Genomic DNA, 22,903 nt, shown 5'->3' with positions numbered 1-22,903 from the left:
TGCAGACAAGCAACCAAGACCAGACCATTAGAAAACGCAACAGGCAACACCTACCATCTCAAAAGGCAGCTCACTTAATTGCGCTTCAATTGCTTCGTTGCTCTCACTGGCCTTTATGATTCCACCTTTCACCCGCTCCAAACACCCAAGCAAAACCCTCTTGATTAAGCCGTAGTTTTAGTGTGCAATTCGTTCACATCTATAGTTCAAGGCAGCCCTCTCTTAGGAGCAGAAGAAAGTCTTAATGAGCAAAGATCTTCCGTATTATTTGATATCATTCCTCAGACAACTCAGGAGAGATGCAAGTACACGACACATCCTTCCCTCCAGCTGGCCCCTTCCAGTCCATCACCCCCCCTTACAGGTGTCCCCAGCACTGCAGCCAGGACCGCGCTGCACTGGTGCACACCAGCAGCCACATCCCTGAAGCATTTCAGTCTGAGCAGCAAAATACGGGCAGAGGGGACCAAGACTGTAGTGGCAGAGCCCAGGGCAGCCACAGACACCAGATGAGGCCACCCCAGCACAAATAACCCAGAAGGCAGAGGCTGGAGATACATGGGGCTACCTGTCCAGTGCCCCGAGGCCAGGCAGGTTTTCCCAGAGGAGCGCTACCCACCAGGAGCATTATCTGTGCTCTTCTACTTCATCCATCAGCCCCTTCTCAGCCCAGCCCTAGCCGAGGGCAGACAGATAGGATGTGGCTCTTAGGGAGGTATTACTACCACTTAAACCACTTCAGCTACTTAAAAACATGGGGTTTTGTGTTCATTTCTCTCTTCCTTCAGGTTTTTTGTTCACCACACACTAGCTCATTCTGGTTTTGCTGTACAGGCTGCACAAGCACAGCAACGAGAGCAGTTAAATCACAGTCCCAGACTCTCAGTATGACCACGTCAGAGACCTCTGAGCAGCGCTACCCGCAGAGCCACCAACCGGGGGGACCCACGGGCAGCCGCCCAATCATCCATTGCACACAAACGTCCCAGATTTAAGGTGCAGTCCAACAGGGAAAGGTGCATTTGAAATAAAGCCAACGTCACAAGCTAACTGAATGAGTCCTTTCCAAATAGACCCGTGCAAAACACATCGCATGGCAAGGTGAGCATGCCAAATCGAGGTAAGCTGCAAATAAACACGTATGAGATGAGAGCTCTTATGGTTCAACCAGCTTGGAGAAAGAAAGAAAGAAAAAAAAAAAAAAAAAAGTTGATGGGGAAAGGAGACTGTGCGGAGCTTAAGTATTCACAAGCACCTGAGAAAGCCCCAACAGGGCAGCTAAAACTATTCCTTGCTCAACTCTCCTGCTCCAAAAGAGAAGCAACAGTCTCATAAGCAATGGATGCAAAGCATCTATGGGAAAAATAGCAGCAGAAGAGAGGTAGCTAGACCCAGGTGAGAGATGTGGGGAGGATACCAAACCTTACCCTATCCAGCCAAGCTAGGAAAAGCCACCGTTCATCCCTCCTCAGAGGGCAAAGCAGCCCAATCGGGGAGGCATTCCTCTGAGGAGCTGCAGGGAAGAGGCCACGCCATGCAGCACATCCACCACGTCCCAGTGAATTTCACAAGGTTGAGACATCCACTCCTTTCAAACATTGCTACAGACCTTCCACAGGGGTTTGACCTTACCTATAAATATCTCAGCAGACTGACAGCGAAGCATGCCGTTTCCTCCATGAGATAATTGGTTTGAGAACTGAAAGCAAACAAACTCAGCCTGAGCACACAGGCAGGTCCTGGGCAGTCGCTTTATCCAGTAAATGGCCAACAGAAGGCCAAGGGCAGCTTCAGCAGCACCTGCAAACCTTATTTTTTTGTTCAGGTCTATCCTGAAACCCTAAAAACCCTGTTCCATCCCATAAGAACTTAAGATTGCAAAAAAATGATTTAGTTCCACATAGGGACAAGCCCAAATCCTTGCAAAGTTTTTCATAAGAGAGATACTACCTAGAAATTCAAACACTTGCCTGAGACGGAAAATGCCAACTCATGACTTTAGCATGACACTGGAAAGCGAGGGAAGCGTGCCACGGCTCCTCCATGGCATGAGAGCCCCGCGCAGCTCTGCCTGACCCCTGCCCGCAGCCCCCACGAGCCAGGACTCACCACAGCCCCCAGAAACCCTGCCAACAAGAGTGGTGTAAACGCAGCCCACTTTCCAAAAAGCTTTTATTTGGGGGCAGACGCATTTTCCAAGCACAGGCACTTGGCTGGAAAGCTCTTCACCACCTCTTGTGAACTCGGCTCCGCACAGCGCGGCTCCTGCCTCTTGCAGGCATTCCTGGGAAGGTATCTTTTTTGGCAATCTCCGCTCCAGTAACACAGGCTGCAGATCTGAAGCCCCGTTTACAATACCTCGAAGGAGGGGAGATAAGGGCAGGAAATGCCTCTCGGCATACCACACACGGCACTCCCACCCTGCTCCTTTTCCAGGCCATTTCTGCCATTGTTTGCTGAAAGATGAACAAATATTTTCCAAAACACACCTGAAGTAGAAACAAGGACCTAATTCTGCACGTTTATTAAAGCAAAGAAACCTTATTTCAGCATTTCCCTGTTTACCCAAAAAAAGCTAGAAGCTTTCTTGGTGGTATTAGGACCGCACCTCGGAAAGAGCAACAGGACATTGATTTATAAGGAGAGGAGAAGCATGGCTTGCTCTGCTTGCCCGTGTTTCAGCTTTCCTGCACACACCTCGTCGTTCAACAGCTCCTCTGCTCTCACAACAGAACAGAAGGGAGATTTGAGTGGCCTACAGAGGGCAATGAAATGGAGAGGGGAGATCCACAAACACCAAGAGACATCTTCTGGAAGTACCAGACACCAGCGTCTCCTCAAACCAACCAGCAAATGAACCTCTAAAGGAGCAGAGAGGTCACCCTGAGAGGTATTCCTGAAGGGGACACAGCTCAACTTCTCCCAGACTTAGATAAAAGTCCCCTAGCACCCCCCAGGGACCCCAGAGCCTCAGAAAGACTTTGGTTCCATCACTCCGGCTGCCTGTTTTCCGATGACCTAGTTTCTTCCCTGTACCAAAAAAATGGCACATTGACTTCTCATTGCACAAACTGGTCAGTCTAACTATAGCACAGTTTCAGGCCCCAGCATTTGTTTACCTGCAAAGAGACACAGAAGCCGGCTGTGTGGGTGTCTGTGGTTTGCAAGGCATCACATTTTGGTTTCTGTTTTATTTAAAGAAGAAGAGGAAAAAAAAAAAAAAGTGTCGTTCCTCATGTTCAACCAAGCTGAGTTTCCATGACCTCGGCAGATCTGCCACCGTGACAAGAGCATACTGCCAGACACACGTGGCCCCCCGCCCCATGGGGACAACGGGCGACTATTTCAGGGGCCGAAAGGAAGGCGAGATGCTCGCTATTGTATTGTGCTCATGCCATCACAGTCCTCTCGGTGCTGCGGCAGAGAAAGACCTGCTCCAACCGTGTCAAAGATCAGTCCCCAGAAAGGGCATGCAAGTGTTGGCAAACACGGTAGTTTTTTTAAAAAAAGTTTGCATTTCCTGTACATTTTGTCTCGCCTTAGTACAAGATTCATCTCACTAAGCTTAAAAGGACTTTCAGGGCACTGGTTACTCACTTGCAATAAAAGAAGAGACGGTGATTTATGAAGTGAGAGTTTACTGAGTCACTGGTTGCAACAAGCTGCCTACCCCGTACCACCAACCCTGCCTGGGGGGGTCCTTCGTCTCCTCACACTTCTTCCCATTTCACATATAGAGGGTGGCACTTGCATCCCACAGAGGAGAAAACCAAGTGCGCTTATTTTCCTCTTCCAGCACACTCAGAGCTGCCCGCCTCAACCTTCCTACCAACCATTCAACTTACAGACACCTTGCCAAAATATTGCTGAGGTTGGAGCTGGATCCATTAAAACAGCCACGTAGCTGAGTGATGCTGGAGAGCATCCGCGTCTCCCCACGAGATGATGAAGCTGGAGCTAAGAGCTGCAAATCCTCCATCACATCTCCTCAAGGCACTACTTAAAGCACAGCATGACACTGAAGCAGAACACAAACACTTACAAGAGCCCTTCACTTAAGTGTCATCAATTGACTTCGGTTTTATTCCACTTAAAACAAAAATCAACACAAACCATGGAAGAGCAACCCTTGAATGGGACACCTTGAAATGAAACAGTTCAGCAACTAGAGATTCTTCTAAGTTGTGCATCTTTCAAGCAAAGGTAAAATTCAAGACCCAGGTATGTGAGCAGCTACTGCTGAACTTGTTCTCATTCACTGGATTGCTTGTGGGGAGGCACCTGCAGGATTGGGCCCAGCCGATTAGGTGAAGGATCTGTGTTTGCGGCATAAAGTCAAGTCAGTGGCATGAAGAGCGACAGAAATAGCCCTCTCCTCCCCACCCCAAGCTAATCTTCTCTCAGCTGGAATCGGAGACCAAGCATGAGAGCCTATAGCAGGGACCTGAGAGCACAAGCAGCCTGCGGAGGAGGTAGCTGCCTGATTTATTTATTTCATCAAGAGTCAACTCCTGCACCATGGCAAGGTGAGGATTTGCCAAATTTACCCCTTCTGCTTCCTACGAGGGCCAAGGCCAATCTGTGCTATTCCTGCCCCATGAAATGCTAGATGCTGCCTATCGCAGCCCTTTTGCTGAACCCATCCTCCGGCAACGAGCACCAATGAAGAATTCACAGGCTTCTCTTTCAGGCATCACCTGTCACTGCTTGGTGATACAAAACGGCCGAAGACGCATGTTCTGTATTGCTGTTTCTGCTGTTGGCCAGGATCTCCCCAAGGTCTGGAGGAAGCAGCAGAGCAGCTCTTCATTGCTTGCTGCCTGATGAGGGAGAAGAGTTCAGTGGCAGCCCAGCAGCCGTAACACCATCCAGAGACAGCCAGAAAGCCACCGAGAGAAGGAGGTGACAGACTGAGGGACAGGCAGGAGCAGCAGGGAAAGAAATGCACAGGAGTTCAACTGTCCCTGAGGGAGAACAAGGCGGGGGACACGGGGGGCTGCCCAAAGCGTGGATGTGGCATGGGGCTGACCACACACAGAGCTGAGGTCGATTCCCTCCTTCCCCACAGCCCAGACCAGGCAGTGAGAAGGGCAGCAGCGTCCCCCTCCTCCCTCTCCAGAGGAACAGGCTCCAAGTCATTTCCTAAACCGTGTCCCTGCCGAGCACGTAACCGCGCCGGCTCTGCCAAGACGCTCCCTACCCCACCACCGTCACGCAAGCTGCTCCCTGCGGCAATCTGCAACACCTTCCAGAAGATGGGAAACCAAACCCCTCTTCTGGCCTGCTGATGGGAACAGTGAGCCCTGTTCTGGATCAAGAGCTCTTGGGGTTTGTAGGGTTGGGGTTTTTTTTAAATTAGTACAGGCTGCATCAAGACAAGAGGGTCTTTCATGCTAAAAAGACCATAGCCTAGAACCAGGGTTTCTTTCACTGCTTCTCTCACCTCCTGCCTTTTGGAAAACCATTTCACTAGAGCATTGTCAACAAGGACACTGCATCAAGCCCTACCACCCAACTACCCAAACCACTATAGCCTTACACACCTAAAATAGGGGACTCGGCCACTGAGTCTTCCAAATGAAGGCAGACAGAGGGTCAGATACCAATAGCAACCATACAGCAAACTGGGAAAAGGGACAAAAGGTCTCACAAGAGACACACCTGCCCCTCTGAGGAATCACGGGCCCCCAAACACTTGTTTTCGCCTGCAATGCTACAGGACAGCCACGTTTCCTACAAAGCCCAGGGGAGGAGGAGGAGGGGAGAACACCCGCAGTGAAAGGCTGCAGTGGTCAGCAATTCAAAACGCAGCATTTCCAGCTTCCTGAAGGGATTCCGTTCTTGTCTGAAACTGAAATTTTTATTTCTCTAATATCACACCCTTGTCTGGTGTACCATCTCCCTTCTCTGGATCTCTGTGCAACAACTGCGACGCAGGTGGGCACTGACCACCATCTCCTCTGGGATGTCAGGGCTGACAGCAAAGCTGAAGTCAGAAACCTGTCAGTGGTAACACACGCACCCTGAATGCAGCCCAAGGCAGCACATTAAACCACAGCCTGACATACACCTCAGCCAGTACTTTCAAAATAATATGCAACAAAGCCTTCTCCAGAGGTCAAGAGTATCCACTGATGAACAGATGAATATAGAACAAGGTCACTTGCCTGACTTCAGGCAGCAAACTCACTGCAAGAGCTACACCACCACCTCAGGATTATTATTTCTAGTCCTGTGCTCCAGCCGTGAGGTACTGGTGAAACCCTGCTCGTCCCTCGGTACTACTCTAACAGCTCTGGCTATTGCTTCTGGTACCAAATTCTTCCTGCACACACCACGTGCTTCTCCCTGCACCATGCTGCGAGCCCCACAGCACCCGCAGGTTAACCACACGGAGGAGTGAAAATTATGAAAATTGTTGCTGCATGATTTAATTTCACTGGTGTCTTAGAAGCAAATAGCTCCTTTCTTCACTCAGGGCTTCTGCAGCATTTTAAGCAGCAGATGCTCAGCACCACCAAATGAATGGTTCCTCCTGAAGGAATGAAGGGGGAAAGTGGCAGGAAACACGACTTTAAAAAAAAAGATTAAAAAAAAAAAAAAATTTCAGCCAAGATTCCTTAGGGAACACAACTCCTACAGCCTGCCCTGGAGTGCTGGTGAGGAAGAGCAGGTACAGAAGTCTTCTGGGTGAGAGATCTCATCAGAAATTGGGAGTTTCGGGAGAGATTCTTGGCTTTCCCACAGGTTTCTTGTATGCAAAGTCAGTAACTTAATCTGTGCCCCAATTACCTTTTTAAAGTGAAGATATTGTTTTACCCATCTGCAGCAAAGGAAGTTTCATTGCTGCTTGATGCAAAGGTAAGTTTGGTGGTGAAGGTGCATCAACACAAGTTATTTTTCTAGTTTAACGGAAAGCTCAAAATTTAAAGCTAAATTCTTCCCCAGAGAATTAAAATCATTTTGGTTTGGCTGCTTTATCTCTAGTTCCAGATAATCTCTCCCTCTTCAATGAGCTCCTTCCTAGCAGTGGGAATGAAATACAAGCAAGAAGAACAAAGCAAAACAGCAAGTCAAAAAAAATGTCTTTGGAGCCAATGCTGGTAATAGAAAATTTTAAGTGCCTCATTCTTTTCTCCTCCCAACTGTTCCACTCCTAACAATATTGGCAGTTGTTTGAGGAAAGCCCCTCAGTATTTTCACTATATTATTTCCTGTAAACACTCAACACAGCACAATATACATTCTTTTTCCTATCAATATTTCAACGTGGGCTTCCTTAAAAAAAGACCTTCTGTGCCAAGCAGACCTCCCCCACATCAGCGTGCTCAGAAACAGGCTGCTCTTTCCAGTGCCACCCCAGTGATGAGCAAAACAAATCTGGTGATGGTCCCCAGACGCATACACGCCGGTCATTAAGCTCCTATCGTTAGCATTAAGCTGAAGAGCTGGGTGTTTGGGTTCAGTGGACACGGCTGCAGCCACACAGGGCTTTGCTTTAGTAGGACACAAGCCCAAGCAGAGCTTACACGCGTGATTTCGGAGCAAGCCAGAGTATTAGAGGTAGACCAGCCCAACGCTTGCTTCCCTCCACGTGGTTCTTGTGCAAAGCTACTCCTTAAGCCCAATTCCCAGTGCGAGGCAGCAGGACTTGGAGGTGTTCTAGAAAACCTTTATCTAGAAGCTCCATAAAGCAAATGCTCTTTTCTATGTCTGCTCCACACAGCTCTCTTAAGGCTGCCACTTTTCTGCATTAAACTGTCCTTGCCTGGGTAGATTTTCAAATCCAGAACTTTTATGTGGATAGTTTTTACGTTCACTACAAGTTTGCGGTTCTTCCTCCCCCTCTCCATTTTTATTCCCTAGCATCCTACTTATCACCCAGGCTCCCGAGATGAGGCAGCCAAGCTCTACTCTTGCTGGCTCTCCCTCCACATCCACCGGCAGAGTGGGCTCTTCCAGCCCCCAGGGCGAGGCGTAGCTCCAGACCCGGCGCTGGGTGCACCTTCGAGGGTGCATTGGAGCTACAGAACCTGCTCAGCCCCCTTGTGCTTTCTGAGGGTGAAACCTCAGGTTTGCCTCCTGCTTTCAGGTCGATCGGTCAATCAGTAAAAACAGACACCCTGGGCTCTTGGCCATCAGCTTGCTGCAGAGAAGGGAGAGGGACATTTCTGTTACTTTGAACTTGAAAATCTTACTGCAATTTTGAATTGAGTTAAAAGTCAGAAACTAAGTTCGGGGCTCAAGTTCAAACTACACACCAAAACAAGCCATCCCCTGTTAACCTAGTGCAATAGAGAAAGCTATTCAACAGCCTGTAAATCTGCAGAGAGCACACACTAATTGTACTAATTCATTTTTTTCCTTAGATAATGTATTGGGTTTGCCTGGCAAGGTTTTGGTAGCAGGGGGGGCTACAGGGGCGGCTTCTGTGAGAAGCTGCCAGAAGCTTCCCCCATGTCCGACAGAGCCGATGCCAGCCGGCTGCAAGACGGACCCACCGCTGGCCAAGGCTGAGCCCATCAGCAATGGTGGTAGCGCCTCTGTGATGACACATTTAAAAGAGGGAAAAAACCCCTGTGCAACACCAGTAGCAGTCAGAAGAGAAGAATGAGAATATGTGAGGGGAACAGCCCTGCAGCCACCCAGGTCACTGCAGAAGGAGGGGAGGAGCTGCTCCAGGCGCCGGAGCAGAGATTCCCCCGCAGCCCCTGGGGAAGCCCATGGTGAGGCAGGCTGTGCCCTGCAGCCCGTGGGGGTCCATGGTGGAGCAGAGATCCACCTGCAGCCCAGGGAGGACCCCACGCCGGAGCAGGGGGATGCCCGAAGGAGGCTGTGACCCCGTGGGAAGCCCGCGCTGGAGCAGGCTCCTGGCAGGACCTGTGGCCCCGTGGAGAGAGGAGCCCAGGCTGGAGCAGGTTTGCTGGCAGGGCTCGTGACCCCGCAGGGGACCCAGGCTGGAGCAGTCGTTCCTGAAGGGCTGCACCCCATGGAAGGGACCCACGCTGGAGCAGGTGGTGAAGAACTGCAGCCCGTGGGAAGGACCCACGTTGGAGCAGTTCGTGGAGGACTGTCTGCCATGGGAGGGACCCACGCTAGAGCAGGGGCAGAGCGTGAGGAGTCCTCCCCTGGGGAGGAAGGAGCGGCAGAGACAGCGTGTGATGAACTGACCACAACCCCCATTCCCCGTCCCCCTGCGCCGCTGGCGGGGAGGAGGTGGAGAAAATCAGGAGTGAAGAAGGGAAGGCTGGGGGGTAGGTGTTTTAAGATTTGGTTCTGTTTCTCATTATCCTACTCTGATTTGATTGGTAATAAATTAAATTAATTTTTTTCCCCAAGCCGAGTCTGTTTTGCCAGTGACAGTAATTGGTGAGTGATCTCAACCCATGAGCTTTTCGTTGTATTTTTCTCTCCCTTGCCCAGCTGAGGAAGGGCAGTGACAGAGCGGCTTTGGTGGGCACCTGGCGTCCAGCCAGGGTCACCCCACCACAGATGAGGACTGTACACATCAAACCGTGAGCAAAGCTCTCCCCTCTGCTCCCCACTGACGGTACCCGGGACAGCACAGACACGGGCTCAAGGCAGCACAGAGGCCTGTAGAGAAGACGATGCTTGAAGACAAGGAAATTCTATTCCTTCAAGAATTCATTACATACCACTCCCCTCTCCCCTTTGCTCTCCCAAAGAAAAGTATCTGCTAACAAAATTTATCTCTAGCATCAGAGGAGCAGCAGGATCCCTGCCCTTAGGCAAAGAAAGAAAGATCAGAACAGGATTTCTCTGCAAACATGAACCGAATCCCAACTTCCCTCGCACGAGAGCAGCCCCATCTCCTGAGCCAGGCGGTTAAATACTGAAGGAAAAGCATGCAGCGGCTCCGATTATGTGGAACGAAAATTAATTGAGGGCATAAGTCTCCGATTCAGCTCTTCATTTATTTTTTCCACAGCACATTATATGTGAGTGTGGGTTGCAGTTCAGACACCTGCAGGGAAAGCAGCCTGACCCATCTGTGACAGTGATATTACCTCCTTTTATTTGTTTTTCTGGTTAAAGCTTCCATTTTTTATCAGCCCGGCAACAGACAGATGTGTGGAGTCTTCCAAAACTGCATCCCCCTTCCTGACATTTTAAACTACACATTTAGAGATCTGTAATTTGAAAAACAACAACAATTTTTTCCCCAAAACAGGCTTTAAAATAAGGCATGGGAAAAAAACAAAGCTAATTTCCAACAGAATCTCAAAAACATCATTGCAAGAGCCCACACCCTTCCCTTAACATACAAGTTAAAGCCCTATTTGCCCGCACCCCAGTCTTTTTAACAGAAATCCTTCCATTGTTTAAAGCCACTTACACACAATTTGGCCCATGAAAAAAAAAAAAATCCTGGGAACAGCCCTATTCTGGCCCAGCAATAAGCTAGATAAGTGCCTGGATTTTCCATTTACAGCTCCTAGGCACCTCAAGCCGTGCCAACATGGGACGTTTCAGCAGCAGGGCTTTTGCAGGCTCTGGGCTATTGACAGGGATGTGCTTTTCCCAGGGGATACCCGCTCTCGGTGCATCGCACAGAGGTGACAGCGAGAGCGGGCATCCCACTTGCCCCCGTACAGCTACGCAGCCCACCATGGCTGTGCCTTTCTGCAGCAGGCTGGGGGACACAGCATCCCCCCAGCGAGTTACCATCCGATGGGACTACGTTCCTCTATTTTTAATTTTTTTCTGGTTTCTTTGCCACCAGAAGAGAGTCCTGCCTTGCTCTTCTCTTTCCAAGGCAAAGGCATGATTCTGCCAGCTTTATGGCACCGCGGTGACAATGCCAGCAGCCAACAAAGCCACCACAACAACAATCAGATGGGAGGAAGGGACAACGCATGTTCGGTTCACGCTGGGAGATGATGCTGGTATGCAAGAGAAGACTTGTCCCTGCACATCCATGCTAGAGTTTGCTGTAACAACATTGACGTCAAGAGATACCTACTTCCAAGCTGGACATCTAGACTGTAGCACAGAGTGACCCACGCTCAGGTCCAGCGGGAAGCACTAGCTTGTGCAGAAGGTAGGAGAGGTCCCCAGACTGCAAGACCACGGGAGCAAACACCACCGGAGCCCACTAGCACCAGGCATTTGTCCCTGGCCATGGGACAGAGGTCACCAGCTGGGCACAACCACCACTTGACTCTGAGCATGCAGGTGCCAGAGCCAAACATGCCAAACAGCTCACCGTGGCATGAAGAGAGGTTTTGGGAGACTGGTAAGAAGCGCTGCTGCCAGGATGATGTGGTGCTTTGTGGTGGGCTTGGATATAACTGGCAGGATTTGAAAGTGTCTGCTACACACCTGACAACAGGAATATTGATTTTGTGGGAGATTTAAGAGAGGATGCTTTTCCCAACAATCTGATTCATCCTTTTTAAATAGCAGTTGTATTTAATTATTGCTAACAAAATGCTTTCAACTCTAATGCTTATGGACACTGTTGAGCATATCTATAACCATACCAATAATCCTCAAAAGATCTTAACCAAATAACACAAAAAGGTGCCCTCTGACCCATCCTGCATCCGTCAGGGAGCCCATACATCTACTCAGGATGGTGCTGCCCACCTGCCTCTGCTGTGCAGGGACCAGCGGGGTGCCGGCAGGCTCTGCTGGGAGAGTAAAGAGGTGAGACTTTGGGAAAAATGAATTATCCACACTACAGTGTGGGATGTTTTGCTCCATACACTTTGAACATCTGGATTTGTTATCTAAGGCACGGCCCTTACCCCTTGGTGAACTCCGTAATGACTTACTTATTCCACTGCTAAACCACAGACATGCCACCCCCCTCCACTCAAAAAAATTCATCCTCCTGTCCACCTCGCCTTTGCAGGTCAAGGTCAGCCACCAGCATGCAAGAAGGGGGTCCTGAGGCTGCTGATCTCACACTAACAGACCTCCAGCACAGTGTCAGGCTTCCCTGCAGCATGCCGACAAGCAGCATCATATAGTTGCTATAGGGTACCAGTATCAGCCCATTCACCACAAAGGCAGCAAAGATCAGCACCACCAGATACTGTTACCGCAGGGCAATCGAGACTGTTTTCCCTCGAAGCCAGCAGGAATACTATAAGTGCATCTTCTCGAAAGTTGAACCATAATACTTCAAGAGGACAAAGGCTCCTTTAAATGTGCATCAGCAGAAAGCCTGCACGGGAAGCAGGCTGCTGCCGGCGGGGCCTGGCTGAGGAAAAGCATCTCCGCCAACAGCCCCGCCACCGCCTCGCTTCCACCTCTGCCCAAGCGCAGCTCCAGAGTAGCTTGCCTTATCTTAGATGCAAACCACCAGATTGAAACAAAATGTTTTGCTAGCAAAATGCTAACAAAATGTTAGCACAGCCTTCTGCAGTGCCAACATCACCAGTTTCAGTCTTAAATCAGACACTCAGAGCAGCTTGCCACTGCCTTGCTTGCAAGGCAGATTTTATGTTTCTAAAGTACCTTATTTTTAGGCGCAGTTATCAACCTACACGTCACCATACATGCCCTACTTTCTATGTTTTCTGCATCTACTCTTGGCCACAGTCAGAGATGGTACATTGGCTTGACTTGCTGCTCTGACAATGCAGTTGCTCTGACATTCAGTTTCATCAAATATTTACCACTCCCTAGTTTGAAAATATGATTTTGGATACTTTACATTAACTTGACTATGAACATGGTACCAGTATTGCTGGTACTGCTCTCCTCCTCATCAGTCTAATTCTTACTTTGCTTCTGCCATTTCTGGGATTACAACCACTAGGGCTTGTCATCTGCTTGGCTGCCACAGGCCAAGGAGAACCAAGGTCCCTCTCCTTGTCCACCCATGAGCACAAGCTTTAGCCATCCTCTGCTGTCTCGATGTGCAGCCATGCCCGGGTGTGCAAACAGCCAGACCTGCCCAGGGGAGAGACTCTTCCCAAAGATACAGAGATTTAAGGGCCAGAACTTCAGCTGGGAAGATCGGCTGCTCCTAAGGAAGACTTTCTGGATGGCTTCCTGGGCACAGGTACCCACCCTGCCATTCTGTATGTACCTCGGCTGAATATTTGTTCTGAGAAGCAGTTTTATTTGGATGGCAGAAAAATCAGTGGTCTTGTAGTGAAAGTCAAATTCAGGTAGCAGGGGCATCTTAAAGCCAGAAACCTGATCCTGCAGATGGTGGAGATGGCCCTTCTGCATCCCGCTGACAGATCTACAGCACAGCTCCCACCAGCTGCTTTGGGGGGTTAAGCAAGTCAGCAAGCAAAGCCCACCCAGTACAAAGCCCCTCTGAATTTCACATACCAGATGAACTCTTGCTCAAGACCTCAGTAATAAAAAGCCAAGCCCTACACAAATCCCCAAATCTCAGTTTAGCACCATAAAGTAGAGAAAATTATGGTGGGTATTACTAGATACTTTCACAGCCAGCATGGAGCTCACGTCTTCCTTGGTCTTTCTCCTCTGATGGGTATTTGACCTTTGAGCTGCCGAGCAAGTAATCAAGCAGAATTTGTGCCTGTGAAATGCTGCCAACATCCACTATTGCCACACGGAGCCACTGTAGAGCAATGCCTCATAGTTGGGGTTTTCCCATATGGATCATTAGAGGTGCCATGACTATACCATAACGTCACATGGAGCAGTTGGGACAAAATTAAGGCAACTGGCTCCGATGAGCGAAGCTGTGCATCTCCAGCCTTCCTTCCTAGGCTGTCCCTTCTCTTCTCTTCCAGAAATACCCAACCTGCAACTCCTGCCCCTTCCAGCATCAGGACAGGGTGCCAAGCAGCCCCTCACCTATGGAGCAGAAGCAAGAGCTAATGAGTAAACTCACAAGGGAGGTCTCTGGGCAATACAGGGTGAGAGAAAAGGAGGGGAAAATTGCTGCCAGCTTGTTTGTGTGCACTTAGAGTGGCATTTCCAACCCTGTAATTGTTGCATAATGAATTTAGCAGTGGAGTTCAAGAGCTATGATTCATTCAGGCCAAAAAAACATGAGTCAGCCCCCAAAGAATCATGAGATGTTAAAATTATGTACATTTAACTTCAGCTTGACAAATCCGAAGGAGCAGTGTAACAGCAGAGTGTCTCAGCACAACTCAAAACATGCAAATATCCCACTCCTCCTCCCAGCCAACGCAAGATGAGAGCAGCACGAGAGCAGCGCCTAGGTCAGCCGTTGCAAATAATTTACGCCCGCCACCTCTGCCCAGCTCAGGTTATCAGCTCCAGCGTAGAAAAAGGCACCTGATGCTGCCTCTTACCCAGTGCTCACACTGACTCACCCAGAAAGGTGATAAGGTCCCATCCAGCCTAAGAAAAGATCTTTGCGCAATCTTGCCAGGGACCTCTGCAGGGATGAGGACGCGGGACGCTCGTTTCACTGTGTGCAACCAGCACAACAGCCGCCCAGAGGACAGGGGAGGAGAGCAGAGGTGGTTGCAGGGAGCTGGCAGTCAGGGTGTTACAGCAAACCAAAGAGGTGAGGGTGGGAAAGGAGCGCAGATCTCTGCAAGGGATCAAGCAAGAAACAGGGCAGATTCATTATAGAAAAGGATGCCTAAGTTAAGGAGCGTGTGCGGATCGCTGGGAGACGATGCAGAGAAGACCTCGGGAAAAAGACGATGTTTTCCTAGCTCTGTTGGGTGATCTTGCTTAAGTCATGCCCTGTATTTTGCACTTACGGAGCTTGCATGTATGGAAAGAAAAGTTATTCTGAAGTGAGATAGGGTGCGAATTCAAAGCAGAACAACTGTTCTGGGTTAACTCCCCAGGTGACTTCTTATTCTAGAGTGGCAGTACCTTTTTCTAGTTTAATTCACTTTAAAAATAGATTAGGCCAATGGTTCTGATCTGCAAGGCCATGGTAGCTGGCCTGCCACTTTTAGAGCATCCTTAATTAGAGCCTGGGTACGGGGACATGGGGGGCTCCAGGATGCAGCCGTGATAGTCCAAATTTGGAAACATTATATTCACCTAAACCAGGAAAGAAACAACGGCTTGCAGGAGGGTCCGCACAGACACCGCTGGGGCAGGAGCTGCTGCACAGCAGCTACTCCTGCAGCAGGCGACAGGCACACACCTCGGCAGGGGGACAGCCCATGCGGAAACTAAACAGCGCTAGACGAAACCCACAATCTGCACTTTGCACACAACCAAAAGCCTTCTTATAAAGCCATTTTCGTTTGATGTTCATTTGAGTTTACCAAGCTTCCATTTAGCCTCATTAATCAGAGCCTATCAAGCCTTTTCAAATGCAAACATAGAAAAGTACCCAGCAACTGCACTCCTCAGTTTATCCTTCTCTTGCTGGAATTATGGAAGGCATAATGCAGGAATGCCAACCCACCTGTCTCCTGCTTTTCAACCACTTCCCATGGGACGAAATCAGCTGACTATTCTGGAAAAACACACTGATCTCTCTCCCTGCCAGCTAGCAACATTCAAGGATAGCAAACGTGTTGTGCAGGAGAAAGAGCATCCCTGTAAAAGGCGAGGGGAGAGGCAGATACGTGGCTCCCGGCAGCACGGATACCTGCATCAGCACGTGGATGCTGTCTCTGGAAGCAGGGGTGGCCAAGCCACCTTTGTCAAAGGCTTTGTGTTCCCTACCTGGGCCTCTAGAGCCAGAGATCTCGCAGCTCACCTGATCCACGTCAAACGATATACCATTTGTTTGCTTTGTATGGGTATTAAGGCTTAGCCTTCCTCAAGCTATTCTTTTTTTTTTTTTTCTTGGTGCCTACGTGGCTGTTAACCCCAATATCGACATGCTTCTGTGAGACTTGCAAGGAAAAGGTCCATTAGGAAGAAAAGCATTACTCTGAAAGTACCATTTGGCCCAGGTAGCAGAGGTGCTGAGGGGTGCCGCCAAGTTCAGACTCAGTCCAGTATCATCAGGTCTCACTGATGAGTGCTTTCCCGCTTTGCTATGAAATGCAGGGCACAGTGTTCACCCCTCTCACCTCCTTCCCTCCCAAAGTCCGACAGTTTTTTCCACTGCCCTTCATCTGTGCTCTTTGTGCAAGCAAAGTGCAGCGCTACCCCCCTGAAGTGGGAACTACCCTGATTTCGGAGGGGAAGGGGCAAGCAGCTGGTGGTTCGCATCCACAATTACCAGCCCCTTACACTGCTGCCAGCGGCAAGGCACGCTGTGCTCCACGCTGAGCCCGCCGCCGAGCAGGACTGGGCTTTCGGTTACTCAGAGCTGGAGCCTGATTTCTGCTGGATACAACAGCTCCCCTGCACCTCCACACCAGCCAGCAAAGCACCCAGGCTCTGCTGCCCTTTCAGGAGCGCCACTTTCAAAAAAAAAAATTAAAAAGTAGGATATATTTTTATACATATGAAGAAAAATCATGCTGGACAGCAAAAAGCAACAGTCTACAAATGAACATGACCTAAACAAGACTTTGGCGAGCAGCACAGCTGGTGTCAACCGGCAGCAGCGCAGGCAGAATGGTGCTGTCGAAATGAATGAGCGAGGGAGCACGTGGAACGGAGATGAGGAGAGACGAGTAGATTAATAGAAGACGACAGATTTCTAGTAAGATTGCGATAAGCCTCTAAACTTCCCTAAAGGATGAGCCAGCTGGCAAGGCCATCCTAGGAGGTGGTGTAACTCGACTAACAGCCTTGTAAAAAGCCAACAGCTGACCCCTTTCACACATCCCGGCTCACTCCCGCAGCTCTTTAAGCAAGGAGGGCTGAACGTGCCGTGCCTGGATGCTTCTACACCAGCACTCGCCTGCAATTACAGCCCTCCTTGCAGAGAAGCCGCCAGCCCTGAATTATTTTCAACAAGCAAACAAGCAGCGAGGTCGGGCTGACCATTAACGCCGGCAGAGCACACCGTCCCGCTCTCCCCGGCCCCGACCAGCCGTACAGCACATTTCGTTGCCCACGCGGGGTCTAATCCTGACCCGCGTGCCCAGCGTCGGCCCACAAAGCTGCCAGGCACGTCTGGGGAGAGGCACATCGCTCCTGAAAAGGGCTTTGCCAAAGGAGGGAGGGGGACGGCAAGGTGATGAGCGGGGTCCCCGCATCATGATTTCACCTCCTTCCTAAATTCAGCTCTGCTGGGGATCCCAAGTCCTCCAAAAACATTACACCCCAGTGAGCAGTTTCACCCTCTGAGGAGGAAGAGGAGATGGCGATCCACAGGGATATCCACAGGCAAGCTTGAAATGTTAAGATTTTTATACTTTAAGGGGCGATACCTTCAAAACGTGCTGGAGGTGGAGTGGATGCCATGCAAGGGTATGGCTACCAGAAAGAGTTTCTGTCTCCTTCCCAGCGCCTCAAAAAAAACCCCATAAGTATTTGAAACTGGAGGTATCACCTGAGGCAGCAGAGAGTTTCAGAGTGAAGAACAGCAGCAGCCAGTCCGTCTGATATCAGGCAAGTTTTTCTTCTTAGGCCAATTAGCTGGTGATATAATTTGCCCACTAAGGTCACTGAATCATCATTTAGCAGTTTCAAAGGAGACAAGATGAACTGCAGGCCAATTTTCCCCCTCCAGCTCAATGAGTGATTCAAAATGCAGTTAATGATAGTGGTTCATAAGTATCTGGCAGAGGATTTGAGAGGGCAATTTATTGCCCAAAAAGAGATTGACCTCTTTCATGCCAAAGAAACCAAGCCCGTGAAGATGTAGGACCTGATTTTGCTATCTTAATTCGCAACCACTAAATACCCGAGAGCTGCCAAACTTGACTCAGACATAGGTAAAAGCGAAAAAGAGAAGCAGACCCAAAAACAGGTTAAGGAAGGTCACAGTTAAAACCCACTTGGCCACTAGCAGGCAAGAGACCTTTTTAAGGATGGGGATAAGAAAGGAGTAACATCCTCAGAAGACTTTTAGCACAAACCCTGCATTTTCGTGAGTTTATATAAGATAAAAATGAGACATCCCCTCAAAAGCTTCATTATTTGTCAACCTCAGGCTCCGTAACCAGTAAACACTGGTTGATGTTTTTCTTCTTACTGGATGAAATGTGCCTAGAGGCAACAGGCATTTTATAAATTATTAAACCAAGGGAAAGTAAGGTTCCAACAAAGTGGCTGCAGAAGCACCAAGGAGCTGGTACAATTGGTACCAGCACACTCACACAGAGTCATTTTTCCTGCAACGACGGACTCAACAACAAGACATTGTTAGAAACGGGCAGCCTGGACACGTGGTCTTGATGGCAAAAAGAAGACGCGGTATCTCAGCGTTTCATCACATCCACCACAGATATCTGAAGTTCAATACTTCAAACCTTATTTTTCTTATGAAATAGTCACTTATGTTTTCCAGTCAGAAGGAAAATAAGTACTTTTTTTTTCTTTTAACCACATGAGAGATCTCAGGACCTGAAGCAAAACCCATAAAAATAATGCAATAAGAGTATTTTCAATATCACCCACAGTTTTTCGTCCAACCCATAGTGTAGAGATTAAACAAGGAAGGGAAAAACATAAATGAAAAAGTATTCTTCACATTCAGGATTTAATACATTACGTCTTTCACAACGAACACGATCCCCCGCCAGATTAAATTCAGTTCCAGCCAGAAAAACCCCTTCTGCTTTCTACCATAACAGCGCTTGGCCCGTCCACCTGTGAAAAAGCACTTAACAGTAACGGCAGGGCTCGGGACACGTGGGTCAAGGTGAAAGCTGGGGCAGCCGCTTCTCCCGGGGTTCCCTGAGCATTTGTTAGGGAACACGGGAGGGCTCAAACCGAGAGGGTTGGGTTTTTTTTTCCCCCCAGGTTTGTGAGCCCTCTGCTTTCCTTGACAATTTGTGAGAAGCCACTTTCTCTGCTACTCCATTGTAGCTTGAAGCACACTTCTCCTCCCTGAGCAGTTATCACATTGCAGAAGAGATCTTTTCACAGTAAGTAAGCAAAGATATAAACATGAACTTGTTGGCCTGTCAACAGAGTCAACCGAAAGCACCGCTACCACCGACACCTCAGATGCTGGAGAAGGGGCCGAAGTTCGCCTGGTCTGCCTGTATCTGAAGGAGACTCCTCTGAGAAAGACCTTCATCTCGCACGAAAACCAGCACTTGCAATCCTGATGCCATTTCAGGAATTACGGTTGCTTATATTTACGCTACCTCCAGTATATTTCTTCCCCACCCAAATCCTGCCAAAAGGGATGGGATTTCTAAACGCAATAAGCAAAACCCAGCCACAAACAATGCAAGAAATTCACATCTTCAGTGTCTTGGGTTTTGCATGATGACCCACGTACGAATGTGTACTTAAACACTAACGCCAGTCGTTCAGTGGAGTAAAAGCTGCCTTAAAGGGGTAATTACGTCCTCATCATTAGGTGCGTCCAAGACAAGGTTAGCCCAATTTATCGAGGGATTAGCCGGGTGCCCGGTGCTACCCGGGGAAGGAAGCGGGCTACGTTATTTAAGTGACTCTCGCCAGCCCGGTCTAGGATTGCACAGGGCTGGAGTTACCGAAACTCCGCGGCGTGATTGCAGCCGCTGCCCCGGCCGCGGCGGGGACCCCGCGGGGGAGGACACGCACCGCTCCGGGGGGAGGCGAGCGGCGAGCCCCGGCGCCGCGCCCGCAGCATCCCTCCCTCCCTGCCTGCCTCCCTGCCTCCCTCCCTGCCGGCCGCTGCCCCCGCCGGCCCCGCTCCCCGCTCCGCCGCCCACCCGGCCCCGCGCCCCCGGCCCCGCACTCACCCGCGGCAGCTCCGCCCGGCGCAGCGGGCCCGGCCGCCGCGCTCCCGCCGCCCCGGCAGGCAGGCAGGCAGGCAGGCAGGCAGGCAGGCAGCGGCGCCGCGCAGCCCCGGCCCCGGCCCCCGCCCGCCTCCGGCTCCGGCTGCGGCCGCAGCTCCGCCCCGAGGTGGAGCCGCGGCCGCGGAGGAGGCGCGGAGCCGGCGCGCCGCAGCCCGCCCCGCCGCCCCGGCAGGTGGAAGGCGCGGAGCCGAGGAGCATCCCCGGGGATGCTGCGGGAGCGGCTGGTGCGGAGCGTCCTCCCTCCCGCGGTGCGGGGAGGGCCTGCGGGAAACGAGGGCTCGTCCGCATGCGGGCGGGTGGGGCTGTTTGTGTGGCTGGGGGGTAATAAAAATAAATAATATTAAAAAAAAAAAAAAAAGGTCTTGAAGTTTTGGTGGAAGGTTGCAGTCGCGCCTCGGCCTTCCCGAGGCTGCCGAGCGCGGCGGCCGTAGACAAGATTTGCCCTGACTTTTGGCTGGGCGCGAGATGTGGGCTGCCGCTGCCTGCGCTGAAGTTAGAAGTCTGGGGAGGATATCCGGGTTAGAAACCGTTTTGCCCTTTTTTCAGCATAAATAGCCAAGCCCGGCAGCAGGTTCCTGTTTGCCACAGAGCGAGCTGATGCTAGGGATGGGGTCCCAGAGCATTTTTTAGGAGAAACTAAAAGCCACCCTCAACGCAATGTAACATTCAGGCTTTTAAAGCACAGCGACTGATGCCAAAAACAAATGTCATTCCTGAAGTATGCCTCATGCCCATTTTATAGACGGACAAGGAGAGGCAGATAAGAGTCTTTGCCAGGAGTCAAAGCCAGTCACCACAGCCGGGAGAGAAGCCAAGAAGCCTCCTGGGCCAGGGAGCGGCACTCGGGAGCCCACACTCACCCCTGCCTGGGCTGGGAGTGGAGCAGAGAGGATTCCTCATGCTGCTGTCAGATATTGTGTCTGGGATCGGTTGCCTTTTCCAGGGTGAAATAGGTTTCGGAAGGTTTGGAGGATTAATCATCATCGGCCCTCTTTCTCCTTGGGAAAGGGCCTCCGCCCAGACCTAACAGATCAAGAGGGAGACAGGTCTGACCATCGAGCTGTGGGGTTTCATTAAAATGTTCTAGCTCAACAAATGCCTTTTGGTTTGAAATGTGACTCGCTCCTTTGAACAGGACAATGTGTGGGTAAGGGTTTACGGGTAATAAACCTGGACCTTTGCAATTGTACATGAGTGTGAGAGAGCATCCAGAGTGTGAAAGTCTGATTAAGCTGGGAGTTTACTCTGACGACTGTCTGGGAGCTCTGTCCAGAATTCACATATTACTGCTGCAATGTGGCAGAACCATGTTTTAAGAGTCACCAAGTGACACATGGAGACTTGCCTTAACTATACAAACTTGTCTTATTGCTGCATTTGTACATGCAAAAATCTGGAAAACAAAGCTGATGGGAAGAAAGTAGAGCCATGTCCTCCTCCTCACTGGATCCACAGAGGTGTAGGTGTGGGATGGGAGGAATGGGAACATTTTCAGCCAAGTTAAAGGTTAGTTACGGATCTGGGACTAGACTCAGACCCTCACCAGCCAGAGGCTTTGGCAGCCCTGGGCTGTGCAGGGTGGAGGAGGCTTTCCACTGCGCGAGTCTGGCAGCTGGAGCCTTAGCCCAGGGCACTGGAGAGCTGAGCAACTTCAGACCAGTCTCTGAAGTCCATAATTCAGTTGTCTGTTTATTTAAAATGTGTTGTAAGCACAGGCGCTTTCTGAGACACATATGGTAATGATGGGGGGAGTCACATAAACAAACTGGCTCCTCGCCAGACCAGTGAGTCAGCATAAAGAGCTGAAATGCATCTTAACAGTTAAAGGATCAAAAAAAACCCCTCATCTTCTGTTCAAATTTGGGTATGAGCATTGCGATTGGGAAGATAAGGACAGCTACCACGTCAGCAGGCTTTTGCGGTGCCCAGAGCCCAGGAATGGAGAAGGTGGAGATCTGCAGGGCAGAAGGAGGGGTGAGCACATCAGAGAGCGCCTGCAGGCACCTGCATCATCCTCATTTTTGTTGGCAAATCAAAGCTCTTGCTTTGGTTGCCAATACAAAGAGTTGGAGCTAGAATAGAAATACAATTTGTTTTCTCATATAGTCAAAATTCACTGCATCAAGTTTCTTTTTTTTTGGGGGGGGAGGGGTAAAAATTAAAAATATTACAAAGACCTAGGTTAAGAAAAAAGATATTTCAAAAGTAAAGTTTCATAAAAAGCACTACTAAAACAGTCAGCATTTTCAAAGACCCATTTCCTAGCGTCTCCTTCATCCAGTGTTTGATCCAATTTCACAGGTTTTGGGCCCTCAAATTCCTTTCCTAAGCAAGTTCATTACTTGCTGGAAAGATTTCACCCAGGCCTAAGACCAGGATTTTTCTCTTGTGCTTTTATAATACATAAGTTACTCAGCGGTCAGACTAGATGCTGGCAACAAACTGAGTCTTCTGGATTAAAAAATAGGTAGAAAGCTGCAGTGATTGAAGGACACTGAGCAGACCCCGTAACTCGGATGCACAGAAGGAGCTGCCAGTCTTGGGCTGTGCTGGGAATTTAAAAATGTAGAAGCGAGGGGACAGTAAAAATCACGCCCTTGTTCTGCAGGCGTACAGAGCGCGTGTGCTTGTGATTGCTGCTTCATCGTACGCTCGCGTGGTGACAGCTTGTCAAAACAGAAACCGGCTGAGCGTAGGTAGGCTGCAGCGGGAGCCGAGTGCCGTAGGAGGAGCTGTGCCAGCAGCCCCGTGCACGAGCTGAAGGTGCTGCCCCGTTTTTCCTCTCTCCTCTTCAATTTCCACTTCCATCTCTGCAGTTTTAATTCCCTGGCAAAGTTTTCTTTTCAGGATCTTTCAAGGTCTCCTGATGTACTTTATTCCAGCGAAGAGTTGTTGTCACTAAGAAGCAAGGCTGATGGCAAGTAGACCATGTCCGTACTTAAACCTACTGCAAATGAGCATGACCCTCTGCAAAGCGGAGGAGCAACCTACTCTCCGGTGTCTGTAGGGCAAAGCACAGCTGGGCAATGCTCACAGGCAACATCTGGCAGCACAGTAAAGGCTGGGGAGAAGAAACAAGCTGTGAGACAAGAAGTGAAGGCAGAAGTTGGTCATGGTCAGTGAACATGGGCTACTTCGAGCAC

At 50.0% G+C, this 22,903-nt stretch overlaps 1 protein-coding gene across 1 annotated transcript in view; it reads right to left on the bottom strand.

The window, feature by feature from the left end:
• The window catches only part of PPP1R16B (protein phosphatase 1 regulatory subunit 16B), a gene marked incomplete at its 3' end in the record, with an annotated part of 60,852 nt that extends 41,081 nt beyond the window's left edge, over positions 1-19,771 (bottom strand). Inside the window, exon 1 of the mRNA XM_082325567.1 lies at positions 19,704-19,771. The remainder of the gene's footprint in view (positions 1-19,703) is intronic.
• Between the last annotated feature and the right edge of the window lie 3,132 nt (positions 19,772-22,903).

Source organism: Platalea leucorodia, assembly GCF_965183815.1.
Source record: "Platalea leucorodia genome assembly, chromosome: 13".
Lineage (NCBI taxonomy): Eukaryota > Metazoa > Chordata > Aves > Pelecaniformes > Threskiornithidae > Platalea > Platalea leucorodia.
The sequence above is the reverse complement of the archived record's forward strand: the minus strand, read 5'-3'. Positions and strand labels throughout refer to the sequence as shown.